This window comes from Petaurus breviceps, unplaced genomic scaffold (genome assembly GCF_028583685.1).
Source record: "Petaurus breviceps papuanus isolate PSGF00001 unplaced genomic scaffold, PetGlider_PUasm1.0 118, whole genome shotgun sequence".
Classification (NCBI taxonomy): Eukaryota; Metazoa; Chordata; class Mammalia; order Diprotodontia; family Petauridae; genus Petaurus; species Petaurus breviceps.
This window is the reverse complement of record NW_027185616.1, coordinates 9,506,356-9,517,904: the sequence shown is the minus strand read 5'-3', so window position 1 is coordinate 9,517,904 and position 11,549 is coordinate 9,506,356. Positions and strand designations below refer to the sequence as shown.

At 36.7% G+C, this 11,549-nt stretch overlaps 1 pseudogene; it reads right to left on the bottom strand.

Annotated features, from left to right (window-relative positions):
* Positions 1–573: 573 nt before the first annotated feature.
* LOC138159701 (large ribosomal subunit protein uL15 pseudogene) lies at positions 574–1,576 on the bottom strand (annotated as a pseudogene).
* Positions 1,577–11,549: the final 9,973 nt, after the last annotated feature.

The window sequence follows — 11,549 nt, the reverse complement described above, 5'->3', positions numbered from 1 at the left end:
TTATAATCATTGCTTTCAAATTATGCTCCACTATAGGTATGATCCCAATACCTTTTAGTTTGTTAACATTATCATTAGTTAACCTCATTTTTTTTGGGGGGGGGAGAGTCTGAGCCTTTAATTCTTAGGTTTCTCAGCTTTTGCAAACAAACTATTCCATGCATAAAATATTCTGTCCTTTGCCTTTCCTTTAACTCACAGGAAATTTTTTCTGATCAACCTTGCCATGTGTGTCTGACTACTACTCCCTCTTCCTCCCCCTCTTATAAGTACTATACTAATGAATAGCAGACTTAGAGCTGGATTGAACCTCTATAAGTCATCTAATCAAACCCCCTTTATTTTAAAAATGAAAAAAAAAAACCCTCCAAAATAAAATCTGACGAGGAGACATGGGGAGATGGATAAGCGAACTGAAACAGTGAAGTAAGCAGAACCAGGAAAGCAGTAAATGTGACTCCACTGATGTGAATGGAAAGGACAACAACAAAATTTCAAACACTCAAACTTGACACTGAAGAAAAGATGTGAGAATGTCCCTCCTTCCCTCCTTCCCAAACTTGAGGGACTGCAGGTTGCATATAGCATAACTTTACTGTTGGACTTGATCTATATTAGTTTTACTATTTTTTTTTCCTTTCTATTCCTTGTCATAAGGGGTACTTTTGGTGGGGGGATATGCTGGTAAATGAAAGTATTTCATTAAAAAAATTTTTATTGAGGGGCAGCCCGGTGGCTCAGCGAGTAAGAGCACCGGCTCCAGTGTCGGGATGACCTGGTATGAATGCGGGCTCAGATACTCAGCACCACACCCAGAACACCTGGCTGTGTAACCTTGAGCAAGTTACTTAACCCCAATTGCTTAAAAAAATTTTTTTTTATTTAAAAATTGCAATTTTTTAAATAAAGAAAAAAGTCTGCAGAAATGACTTGCATTACCTCACAAAGGGAGTCTGAGCTGGAATTTGAATAAACTCCTTTGACTCTTTCCATTTCCATTTTTTTTTGACCAATAGGAGTAATTTATTATCTCCCAACCCACGTACATTCAAATTTGATCACCATAATTTGACAAAACTCAGGATGTTTAATAATAAAGTCATTTATTTTATTTGATAACATTGGATTTTTATGCCACAAGGACACAGGCCCCACCAACACCCTTGATTTTTTCCTCTGCTCCTCTGCTGAAGGACTTTGCCTTCACAATGACTGGCTGCTTGGGGAGTTTCCCTTTTCCTAGGACTTTGTAGTAGCCCTACCACACAGCATCAATGATAGGGGCAAGGCTCTCCTTGTTTTTGGCAGCGTTAATCCTGGTCTGCTCGCTGACCAGTGTCCACAGCTTATCAAGGTTGACGGTTGGGCAGTAGCTTTGGTTCTTCTTCAAGTGGTAATGCCTCATACCCACTTTGCCAAAATAACCTGGATGATATTTGTCGAAGTTGATCCGGTGATGGTGCAGCCCTCCTGCATTGGCATGGCTTCTGGCACGCTTCTGGCGCTTGCTGATGCTTGGGTGGCCATGGCTGACGTGCCCGAGGAGCTTCTGCGTCTTCCTTAGTCAGGAAGGCATGCTGCAGGCCGCTGCAAAAGAGACTCATTCCATTCTTTTATGCTTCTTTAAAAAAAAATATTTGTTGATACTTATTTTTTATTACTTAGTATCTATGTGTCCCTCCTCCCTCTTCCTCAAGATCCATTCCATATGATAAATAGTATTTTTTAGAGAGGAAAAAGTCAGCACAACTGATGATACATTGAAAAAGTCTAAAAACATGTGCAGTGTGTAACCCGTGTGAATCTCACCTCCACTGAAGGGTAGGTTGGGAGTGTTTACTTATATCTCCTTGTTTGAGTCCCACTTTATCTTTATAATCTGTTATATTTACTTTTGATTTTTTGGCAGGTTTTTTCCATTTACATTGTTGTAATTACTGTTTATATTGTTTTCCTGGATCTGCTGATTTCACTCTGCATCAGTTAACATAAATCTTTACATGCTTCTCTATATTCATCACATATAATTTCTTACAGTATGACAATACTCATTATATTCATGTACCACATTTTATTTAGCTATTCCCCAACTTATATAGTATATCATTTTTATGTATCTATTTTATTTCCAATTCTTAGGTTTCACAAAAAGTGCTGCTTAAAACATTTTGAAGTATACAGGGGCATTTATTTTCTTATTGATGGCTTACTGGGGGCATAAACCCCAAAATGAAGTCTTTGTTTCAAAGAGTATAGATATTTTAGTCACTTTATTTGCATAATTCCAAATTGCTTTCCAAAATGGTTGTACCTCTTCACAGTTCCGTCACATAGGGAGTCAACAGGAATTTGAACCAAAGTTTCTTGACTCTACATGCAGTATTCATTCCTTTCTACTATACTTATTTTTTTTTTAAGCAATTGGGGTTAAGTAACTTGCTCAAGGTTACAAGGCCAGTTATTTCTGGGTGTGGTGCTAAGTGTCTGAGCCCAGATTCGATCCTCTGGTCATCCCAACACTGGGGCTGGTGCTCTTACTGGCTGTGCTACCTGGACACCCCTTACTATACTTCTTTATGTTTGTTTATAGTCACTTGTAAAAGAGTTATTTTTGTCTTTTAATATGTGCTTCCAGTAGCTATTGCATTTTTTGTATCTAGTGTGGGCTCATCAAATACTTGCATGACTAACATAAAAAGCAGTAATACTGTAAAAAGAGAAAAGAAAACCATAACATAAAATTTCTCTGAGTAATTCAATAATTGATTTTAAATATAAATGATTCAGGTGACCTTAATCAGCTGCAACTAGTAATGACTGTAGGAGGTTGGAATTTTCTTTTCTTTTCTTTTTTTTTTTTGGTTTTTGGAGGGGGCAAGGCAGGGCAATTGGGCTTAAGTGAGTTGGCCAAGGTCACATTTCTAGTAAGTGTTAAGTGTCTGAGGGTTGGATTTGAACTCAGGTCCTCCTGACTCCAGGGCCAGTGCTCTATTCGATGTACCACTTAGCCACCCCAGAGGTTGGAATTTTCAAAGATGCTTTTTACTTTTAAAGAAAAATTATTTAGATCCCATTAATTCTTCCTCTAATTTCTTCTTTACTCACCTGAGATATGATTTTTCCCCCCTAATGAAGTATTTGGATTATCTATAAGAGGTGAAATTTCCAGATTTGGTTTAACATTTTCTGTGAAAATCCATTGGCTTTTTATTTAAAAACTTATTCTATTTTGTGGGAACCCTTTTTTAGGCTTCAGATTTGTTTTGGCAGTGAGCTGATTTTTCAGTCTTGGGAGGATGGTTCATGATTGAAGGGAATGTAAAGTTATTTTAAATTTAGGCTCTCTTGTCTCTTCTCCCTATCGTCGGGCTTTGACTCCCACTGTCACCTCCTTAGGATGTTGCCTCTCTACTCTTAATGAAGTTAGTTCCTAAATGAATAATGTTTATTGATAGTTTTACACAACAACCACTGGACTCAAATCAGTGCTTTCACAAAAGTACTTCCTTTGAGAAAATGGATGAATGATTATTAACCGAGAGGAGGGATATATCCTTTAACTTTGGCAATTAGAATTAATATTGACTATAGTATTGGACCAGCATTTTCATATTGACTTTGTGTGAAGGCTGTGAAACTTCTTTCCCGCTCTACCCTTCAAAAGCCTGTTCCTTTTTTTTCACTGGGTACTATGCCCTTCCTGTACACCTTATTGGTTGTTGACATTTAAATGTTTCTCTTGGTTTCTGTTTTCCCTCTCATTGTTGCATCACATATATTGTTTATTTGGCTCTGCTTTCTTCTCCTTTTGTCACTTCATATGAGCCTTCCCATGTTTCTTTGAATTCATTAATCTCTTCTTTAAATGCAGTAGTAGTCTAATACATTGATATAGTATAATTGGTATTATTTATTTAAAGATCTTTATGTAAATTTGTTTATCTCATTAAGTCATTTTAGGTCAATTCAACAGATGTTTATTAAGTACCTGCTTTGTACAGAGCTATGGGACTAGGGAGGGGATTAGGAGATGCAAAGATTAAATGAAACAAAATCCTTACTATGTAGTTCATAATCAAGTAAGGAGATATTCATATCACTATTAAGTGCTGTATTGTCTTTTAGATAGACTGCATCCCTGAAATGAGATCCCTTTGAAAGAAAATACATTATTAAAAATGAAAGAATAACATTATAGGTTGCACTCTGGTTTTATATGAATTGAATTTTAGGAAAATTTCAGTTTGTATTCAAACCAATACAATAAACTATTTAACCCAGAATGTACCTTAAGTAAAGGACTCTGATATTATTAGAAAACACTGTAGTTTCTTTGTAGTATAAAACGTATTATTTTTGTATATGGCCATGACATAATAGGAAAAAGTATTTAGAGCTCCACCTTGGGGATGACAGGATCATACTTCCCCAACTCTTTCCATAGGATTTACCTTTTGCACCTTCCAGACAATGGGAATTCAAACTCCCTCTGCTCTGGTTTACTGCTACTGGTTCTGTGCTTTAGGGTAGAAGCTGCAGTAGAATTGGGACTAAAGTAGAGGAGGGCAGGATGTGGGGAGAGACATGACCAGAGTGACTGTGATGAAGGCCCTGTGCTTTTGACTAGCAAATTCAGTTCTCAGACTGACTTCCTAATTTCGGAATTTCTTGTCTTTTTTGGCCTAATTCCCTGCTTCTAGTTAGGGCTTTTTTTTAAGAAGAATTATATTCATATTATAATTTCTCCCCTTCTCCCTCATCAGAACATCTCTTATTGGACTGATATTCTCTTTAAAAATTTTTTTAATGTATTTTAAATATTCTTTTCTTTTTAAATTGAGTTCCAAATTTTCTTCCTCCTACCCCTCCCCCATCCACTGAGAAGGCAAGCAAAATGAAATCAATTAGTTATACATGTGAAATCATGCAAAACATATTTCCATATCAGCCATATTGCAAAAAGAAAAAATGTATGAACGTTATATTTCAATTTGCACCCAAAGAGAACATTTCTCTTTTTTAGGGAGAGTGGGTCCTCTATCTTACCAAGACTGGAAATTGTTAGACTTGATCCCAGTGTTATGGTAGGAAAGCTTTAACATGATCCATTTTTCTGACTTCAGCTGCTTTGTCCCTCAGGCAGCCAGGTGTGTGTGTTACTTTCCCACCCCCATCCCTGTGTGTTGTGCCCCCTACTCTCCCACCCCCTTCTTCCACCATATATTAGTACTGTAGTTAGTATAGACATTCAATTGGCTTTAGCTCTTCTGAAGTCAGAACTCCTAAACTCAAGTAATCCACCATCTTTCTCCAGTCACAGAGAATTGCAGGTGTGTACTACTACACCAACATCCATCAGATTATTTGTAAATGTTATTAGTGTTTTAAGTACAAGAATTATTAATTTAAATTTAAATGTTGAAATTCATTTTAAAAATATTTTTTATATCTTTTAATTTTATATTGCCTAGATTTCTCCTATATCCGTTCCCCTCTCCCCACCCAGAGAAGTATTCCTATCTTTAAAAAAAAAAGGATGAAGAAGAAAAACAAATCAGCAAAACAAATCAATACCTAAAAATATTTGACATTCAATGTAATGTTTCATTCACATGAACCTTCTTTTTTTTTTTTTTAAAACAATCGGGGCTAAGTAACTTGCTCAAGGTTACACGGCCAGTTATTTCTGGGTGTGGTGCTGAGTATCTGAGCCCAGGATTCAATCTCCAGGTCATCCCGACACTGGAGATGGTGCTTTTACTCACTGAGCCACCTGGCCGCCCCTAAGCAGTTGGGGTTACGTAACTTGCTCAAGGTTACACGGCCAGGTGTTTCTCGGTGGGTGCTAAGTGTCTGAGCCTGGGATTTGATCTCCAGGTCATCCCAACACTGGAGCCGGTGCTCTTACTCACTGTGCTACCTGGCCGCCCCCTACATGAACCTTCTTCTAACTGTGGTATTGGGGGTTGGCAGTATTTTAATATAATTTTCTCTAGTGACCAACTTTAGAAGTACAAAATGTGAGAGGAATCACTAGATAACAATTTATCCAAAAAAAGGATCTGAGGGTTAGCAAACTATATTCTTTTTAAATTAATTAATTTTTAGTTTTCAACATTTACTTCCATAAGATTTTGAATTTTAAATTTTCTCCCCATTCTTTCCGTCCCCTCTGTAGCAGCAAGCACCCCAGTGTCCTCAGGGTGGCTGCTCACACAGGTTCTTGGATCTGCTTTGATAAAGGAAAGCAACTCAAAATGGGTTAACAGGCTTACTTTAATCAGTCAAATATGTATTATTTACCTATTTCAGGGGAAAAAGGTCAGCACCCCGAACTTCAGAGTATACAGACAGAATTATCAAGACAAAGAAACAGATCAAGTAGACAGGTTTCCAAAACTGTCCAACCATTACATCCATACCAAATCAACATCTGGGTTATTCAAAGTCGGGGGAGGGGGGCTCTCAACAACAGCTTCCCAGAATCCAGATCAAATCACAGAACATTTCTCAAAGTGAGCTCCAAAACAAAGCCTCAAATCAGGGTTTATATACCCTTCTCCTAGCTCGGAGAATGTAACAACCTTATTGACTCACTGGCCAATCAAGAAGTATCTACTGAAAAACAAGCCTCCCACCCTAGGCTCCAGGTGCACTTTAGCCTAGGGGCAGGGAAGATCTTTAAAGTTTACATTCCCATTACACTCTCCTCCCAAGATAGTGTGCAATCTGATATAGGCTCTACTTATACATTCACATTAAACATTTTCACATTAGTTATGTTTTTTTTTTTAAGCAGTCGGGGTTAAGTAACTTGCTGAAGGCTACACGGCCAGTTATTTCTGAGTGTGGTGCTAAGTATCTGAGCCTGGATTTGATCCCAGGTCATCCCGACTCTGGAGCTGGTGCTCTTACTCGCTGAGCCACCTGGCCGCCCCTCACATTAGTTATGTTGTAAAGAAGAATTAGAACCAATAAGAGGAACCATGAGAAAGAAGAAGCAAAACAAAACAACAACAAAAAAAGAGAGCAAATAGTATACTTCCATCTGTACTCAGACTCCAAAGTTCTTTCTCTGGATCTGGATAGCATTTTCCATCATGGGTGTTATGGAGTTGTCTTAGATCCTTGCCTTGCTGAGAAGAGGTAAATCTATGAAAGTTAGTCATTGCACAGTGTGGCTGTTAACTGTGTACAGTGTTCTCCTGGTTCTGCTCATTTCACTCAACATCACTTCATATGAGTCCAGGTTTTTCTGAAGTCCACCTGTTCATCATTTCTTATAACACAATAGTATTTCATTACATTCTTATACAACTCAATCAGTCATTCCCCAATTGATGAGCATCTCCTCAATTTCCAATTCTTTGCTACCACAGAAAGAGCTAGCAGGCTCTATTCTTAATGAGTCGGTGTGACCATGCATTACAAATTAGTGCAGTCTCTGCACTAAGAAAGGCATAGTGTCCAGTACCACATCTAGAGAATTGTGTTCAGTACCACATTTTAAGAAGGACATTGATGAGGTGAAATGTGATTATCAGGATGGTGACAGTTTGTGGAGATCATGTCATTATGAAGACTGGCTGAAGGAACTGAGGATATTTGGCCTGAAGAAAATTTAGGGGTAATCAGAAATTTGAAGTACTATCATGTAGAAGAGGACTTAGACTTGATTCTGAGAGTAAGAGCTAGGAGTAATGGGTGAAAATTGCAGAGATAGATTTTAACTTAATGTGAAGAAAAACATCCTAATAATTAGAGCTATCTAAAAATGGAATGGATGACCCAGGAAGCCAAAGAAGTTCAAAATGAGTACAACCAGGTGAAAAATAAGTTTCTCTTAGTTAACTGAAACACTACTTTATTTCCTTTAGAAAAAACCACCATAAAAAAATTACTCTAAATATTTTAGTATTTATGAAGGCCCACCTTTCCCATCTTTAACCTTATTGGCATATGCTCAACAGTAGAATTTCTTTGTCAAAGGGTTTTGGCATTTTTAGTCATTTTAGTTCTCTATTAAGGAGACATTTAGTCTTTAAGACAAAAAGTTGCAGAGAAGGTGTGAACTTGTAACAAGAGGGAGTTTCTTCACCCAAGAGTTCCTTATACCAATGAAATCACAAGTCCTGTCACTATCCCTTTTTTCTTTGCCAAGGAAAATGATCTTTGGAGGGAAAAACAAAACAAAAATGGCCAAGAGGAAGTTGATAGACAAAATAAGCAAGAAAACTGTAAGAGAGTGCCTAGGTCCCCTTGATGAATTCAAGATACTGACCCGGATGAATTACGTTGTTAAGTATTGAAAGAACTGGCTGATGTGCTTATGAAGAATAGGAGTCAGATTAAAGAACAGGAGAAGGGCAAATGTCATGATTTTCTAAAAAGAGAAGAGTTTTCAAAGTATAAGTCAGGGAGCTGGACTGTAATTTCTAGCACAATCCTAAAGCAAATTATTAAAGATAAGGTGAGCATCTAGAAAAGGAAGCAGGGATCACAAATAGCTGCTTATATGGCTTCATCAAGAACACCTCATGCCAGACTAACTGATTTCCATTTTTGACATGGTTAACAAGCTGATTCATCAGAGGGTCACTAGTTTTTTCAAAGCATTTTTATAAAATATCTCATACTATCATGGAAAATAGGGAAAGATTTGGGCTAGGTGATAGTACAGTTAGATGGATTTGGAACTAATTGAATGGTTGGATTCTTAGATTAGTTGTTATTGTTTCTGTGTCAGCTCAGAAGGAGATCTCCATTGGAGCGTCTTAGGTACTTGTGCTGGGCCACTCTACTATTTAGCTAACATTCTTATCAGTGGCACCTGACATATTTATCAAATTTGCAGATGACACACAGTTAGGAGGGATAACTAACACTGGATAATAGGATCCAAAAAGTTCTTGACTGTATCATTGAGTTCAATCTAATAAAAATGATCAATTCAATCTAATAAAAAAGGATCAATGTGAAATCTTGGGTTTAAAAAGTTAGTTTTGGGTGGCAGCTAGGTGCCACAGTGAATACAGCATTGGTCCTGGAGTCAGGAGGACCTGAGTTCAAAATTGGCCTCAGATATTTAATATTTACTAGCTGGGTGACCTTGGGCAAGTCACTTAGCCCCAATTGCCCTGCCTTGACCCCTCCAAAAAAAAAAAGGCAAAAACAAATTAGTTTTGCAAGTATGATATGGGAGAAGTCTGTTTAAATTTTTAAAATTTAAGTTTTATTGAAGTCTTTAAGAAATTTTACCTTCATCTCCAAATCTGTCCCTCTCCCCTCACCCACTTTGTAACACTCCCTTCACTCACTTTGTAACAAAGTCTTTTTAAAATAAAAAGCAGGTTAGCAAAACCAACCAGACCTATCTGATAACATATGCCAACATTCCATACTATGGTGTACTTCTTCAAAGAAAATAGGGAAATGTCTCTTTTTCTTTTATTACTTCTTTAGGGTCAAGATTGTTCATTACAAGAGGTACAATTTCATTTTATTTTTGCTTATACTTAATCATTGCATATTTACATTTCCTCAGTCTGAGTACTTTTCCAACGTCATCTAATCCAGCCTTATCACTTTACAGATGAAGAAATTGAGGCTGAGAGCTGTAGTGATTTGTTTACAGTTACATGGGTTTTAAGTGTCAGAATTAGAATTCCAAACCTAGGTCCTTTGACTTGCTAGTGCTATTTCCATGGGACTATGATACCTCAGTTTTCTCTGAATTCCTCATATTTGTAGTATCCTTTAGAGTAACAATGTTCCATTATATTCCTGTATCAAAATTTGTTTATCTGTTTCCCAATCAATACTTACCTACTTTTATTTCTATTTTTTTAAACTGCCATAGAAATATTGCTCTAAATATTTTGGTACTTATGATGTCTTTTCCCCCCATTCTGTCTTTAACCTAATTGGCATATTTTCAGTAATGAAATCTCTGTCAGAAATTATGGGTATTTTAGTTAAGGTAAGTGAGTAAGCATTTATTAAGTGCTTTCTATAAGATAGGCACTATTCTAAGCGCTGGGAATATAAATACAATCTAAAAGACAATCTTCCCTTAAGGAGCTTACATTATAATGGAGAAGAAAACATATGAAAGGGAGCTGAAAAGGTGAGAAGGAAGGTATTAGTGGCATAGTGGAGAAAAGTCTGGACATTCTGGAGTGAAGCTGTCAGAAACATGAAGGCATGAACATTGTGTCATAGGCACTTAATTTTTTTATAATGGTGGTCTCACCTGGGAAGACCCATGTGAATTGATACAGAGTGAAGTGAGCAGATCATTGTACACAGTAACTGCGATATTTTAACAGTTATTAACTGCGAATATGAAAGATTTAGCTGTTCTGATCATACAATGATCCAAGACAGTTCTGAAAGACTCATGTTAAAAAATGCTGTCCACCTCCAGAGAGAGTACTGAAGAACTCTTGAGTGCAAATTCAAGTACAATCATTCCTACTACATTACAACTTTTCCCATCTCACTTTGAATATGTTGCAGGTTGGCATAAAAAATTAGATGAGAATTTTTGGGGAGTTTTGCAGAAAATGCAGATGACATGTGAAGGCCAGCAGACAACATGGAAAAAGTTTAGAAACTCTGAAATACATAGAATATATGTATAATATTGTATAATATCAACACAAATTTTATAATAAGGTACCATAAACAATCTATAAAAGAAAAAGAAAAAAATTCAGACTTCTAGCACAAAGGGAGGGCCAAAAAATTGTACTTGGATTTTCCAGATGGTGATGTGTATGCCATGCCCCTAAGCCCCTTGATGTGGAAGGGATAACTGTATAATACTTTTTCTTTCTTTCTTTTTTCAATATAGATAATGTAGAAGTATGTTTTGCATGACTTCACATGTATAATTGATATTATATTGTTTGCCTTCTCAAAGGATAAGGGAGAGGTTAGAGGGGGAGAGAACTTGGAACTCAAAATTTTAAAAAATGCTAAAAATAAATGATAGGTTGGGAGAGAAAATCCTGTTTCAGGAGGAACTCCCCAAATAGAGAAAAGGGCTACAGGAGCAGAGGGATCTTTCAGGACGCTGGGACATGGTCTTATAATCACTTTTTTAAAAAGCATGATTCCAGATTACTTTTCAGAATCATTGGAATCATAGTTTAGTGTCTCAGCATGTTTGTCTTTCCACAGCCTTTCTGACATGGACCATTTTCATTTTTTTTGTCACCTTTGCCAGCAGATGTGAGATGAGTTATTTTAATTTGTATTCATCTTACCAATGATTTGAAACAATCTTTCATACGATCATTAACAGTTGGCAATTCATTTTCTGAGAACTATTTGTTCACATGCTTTGACCACTTATCTGTTTGGAACTGACCTTGCTCACATATTTAATTATCTACATAGCTTGATTATGATATATCCTTTATCAGACATATGATGCAATTTTTTGACAGCTCCTCTGTTGGATATGTTTGTATCTTTAGTACTTTGTAAATCGTTGGTACTTATTAAGTGAATTTTTAGTTCTCTGGAAAGCAGCTATTTTAGTA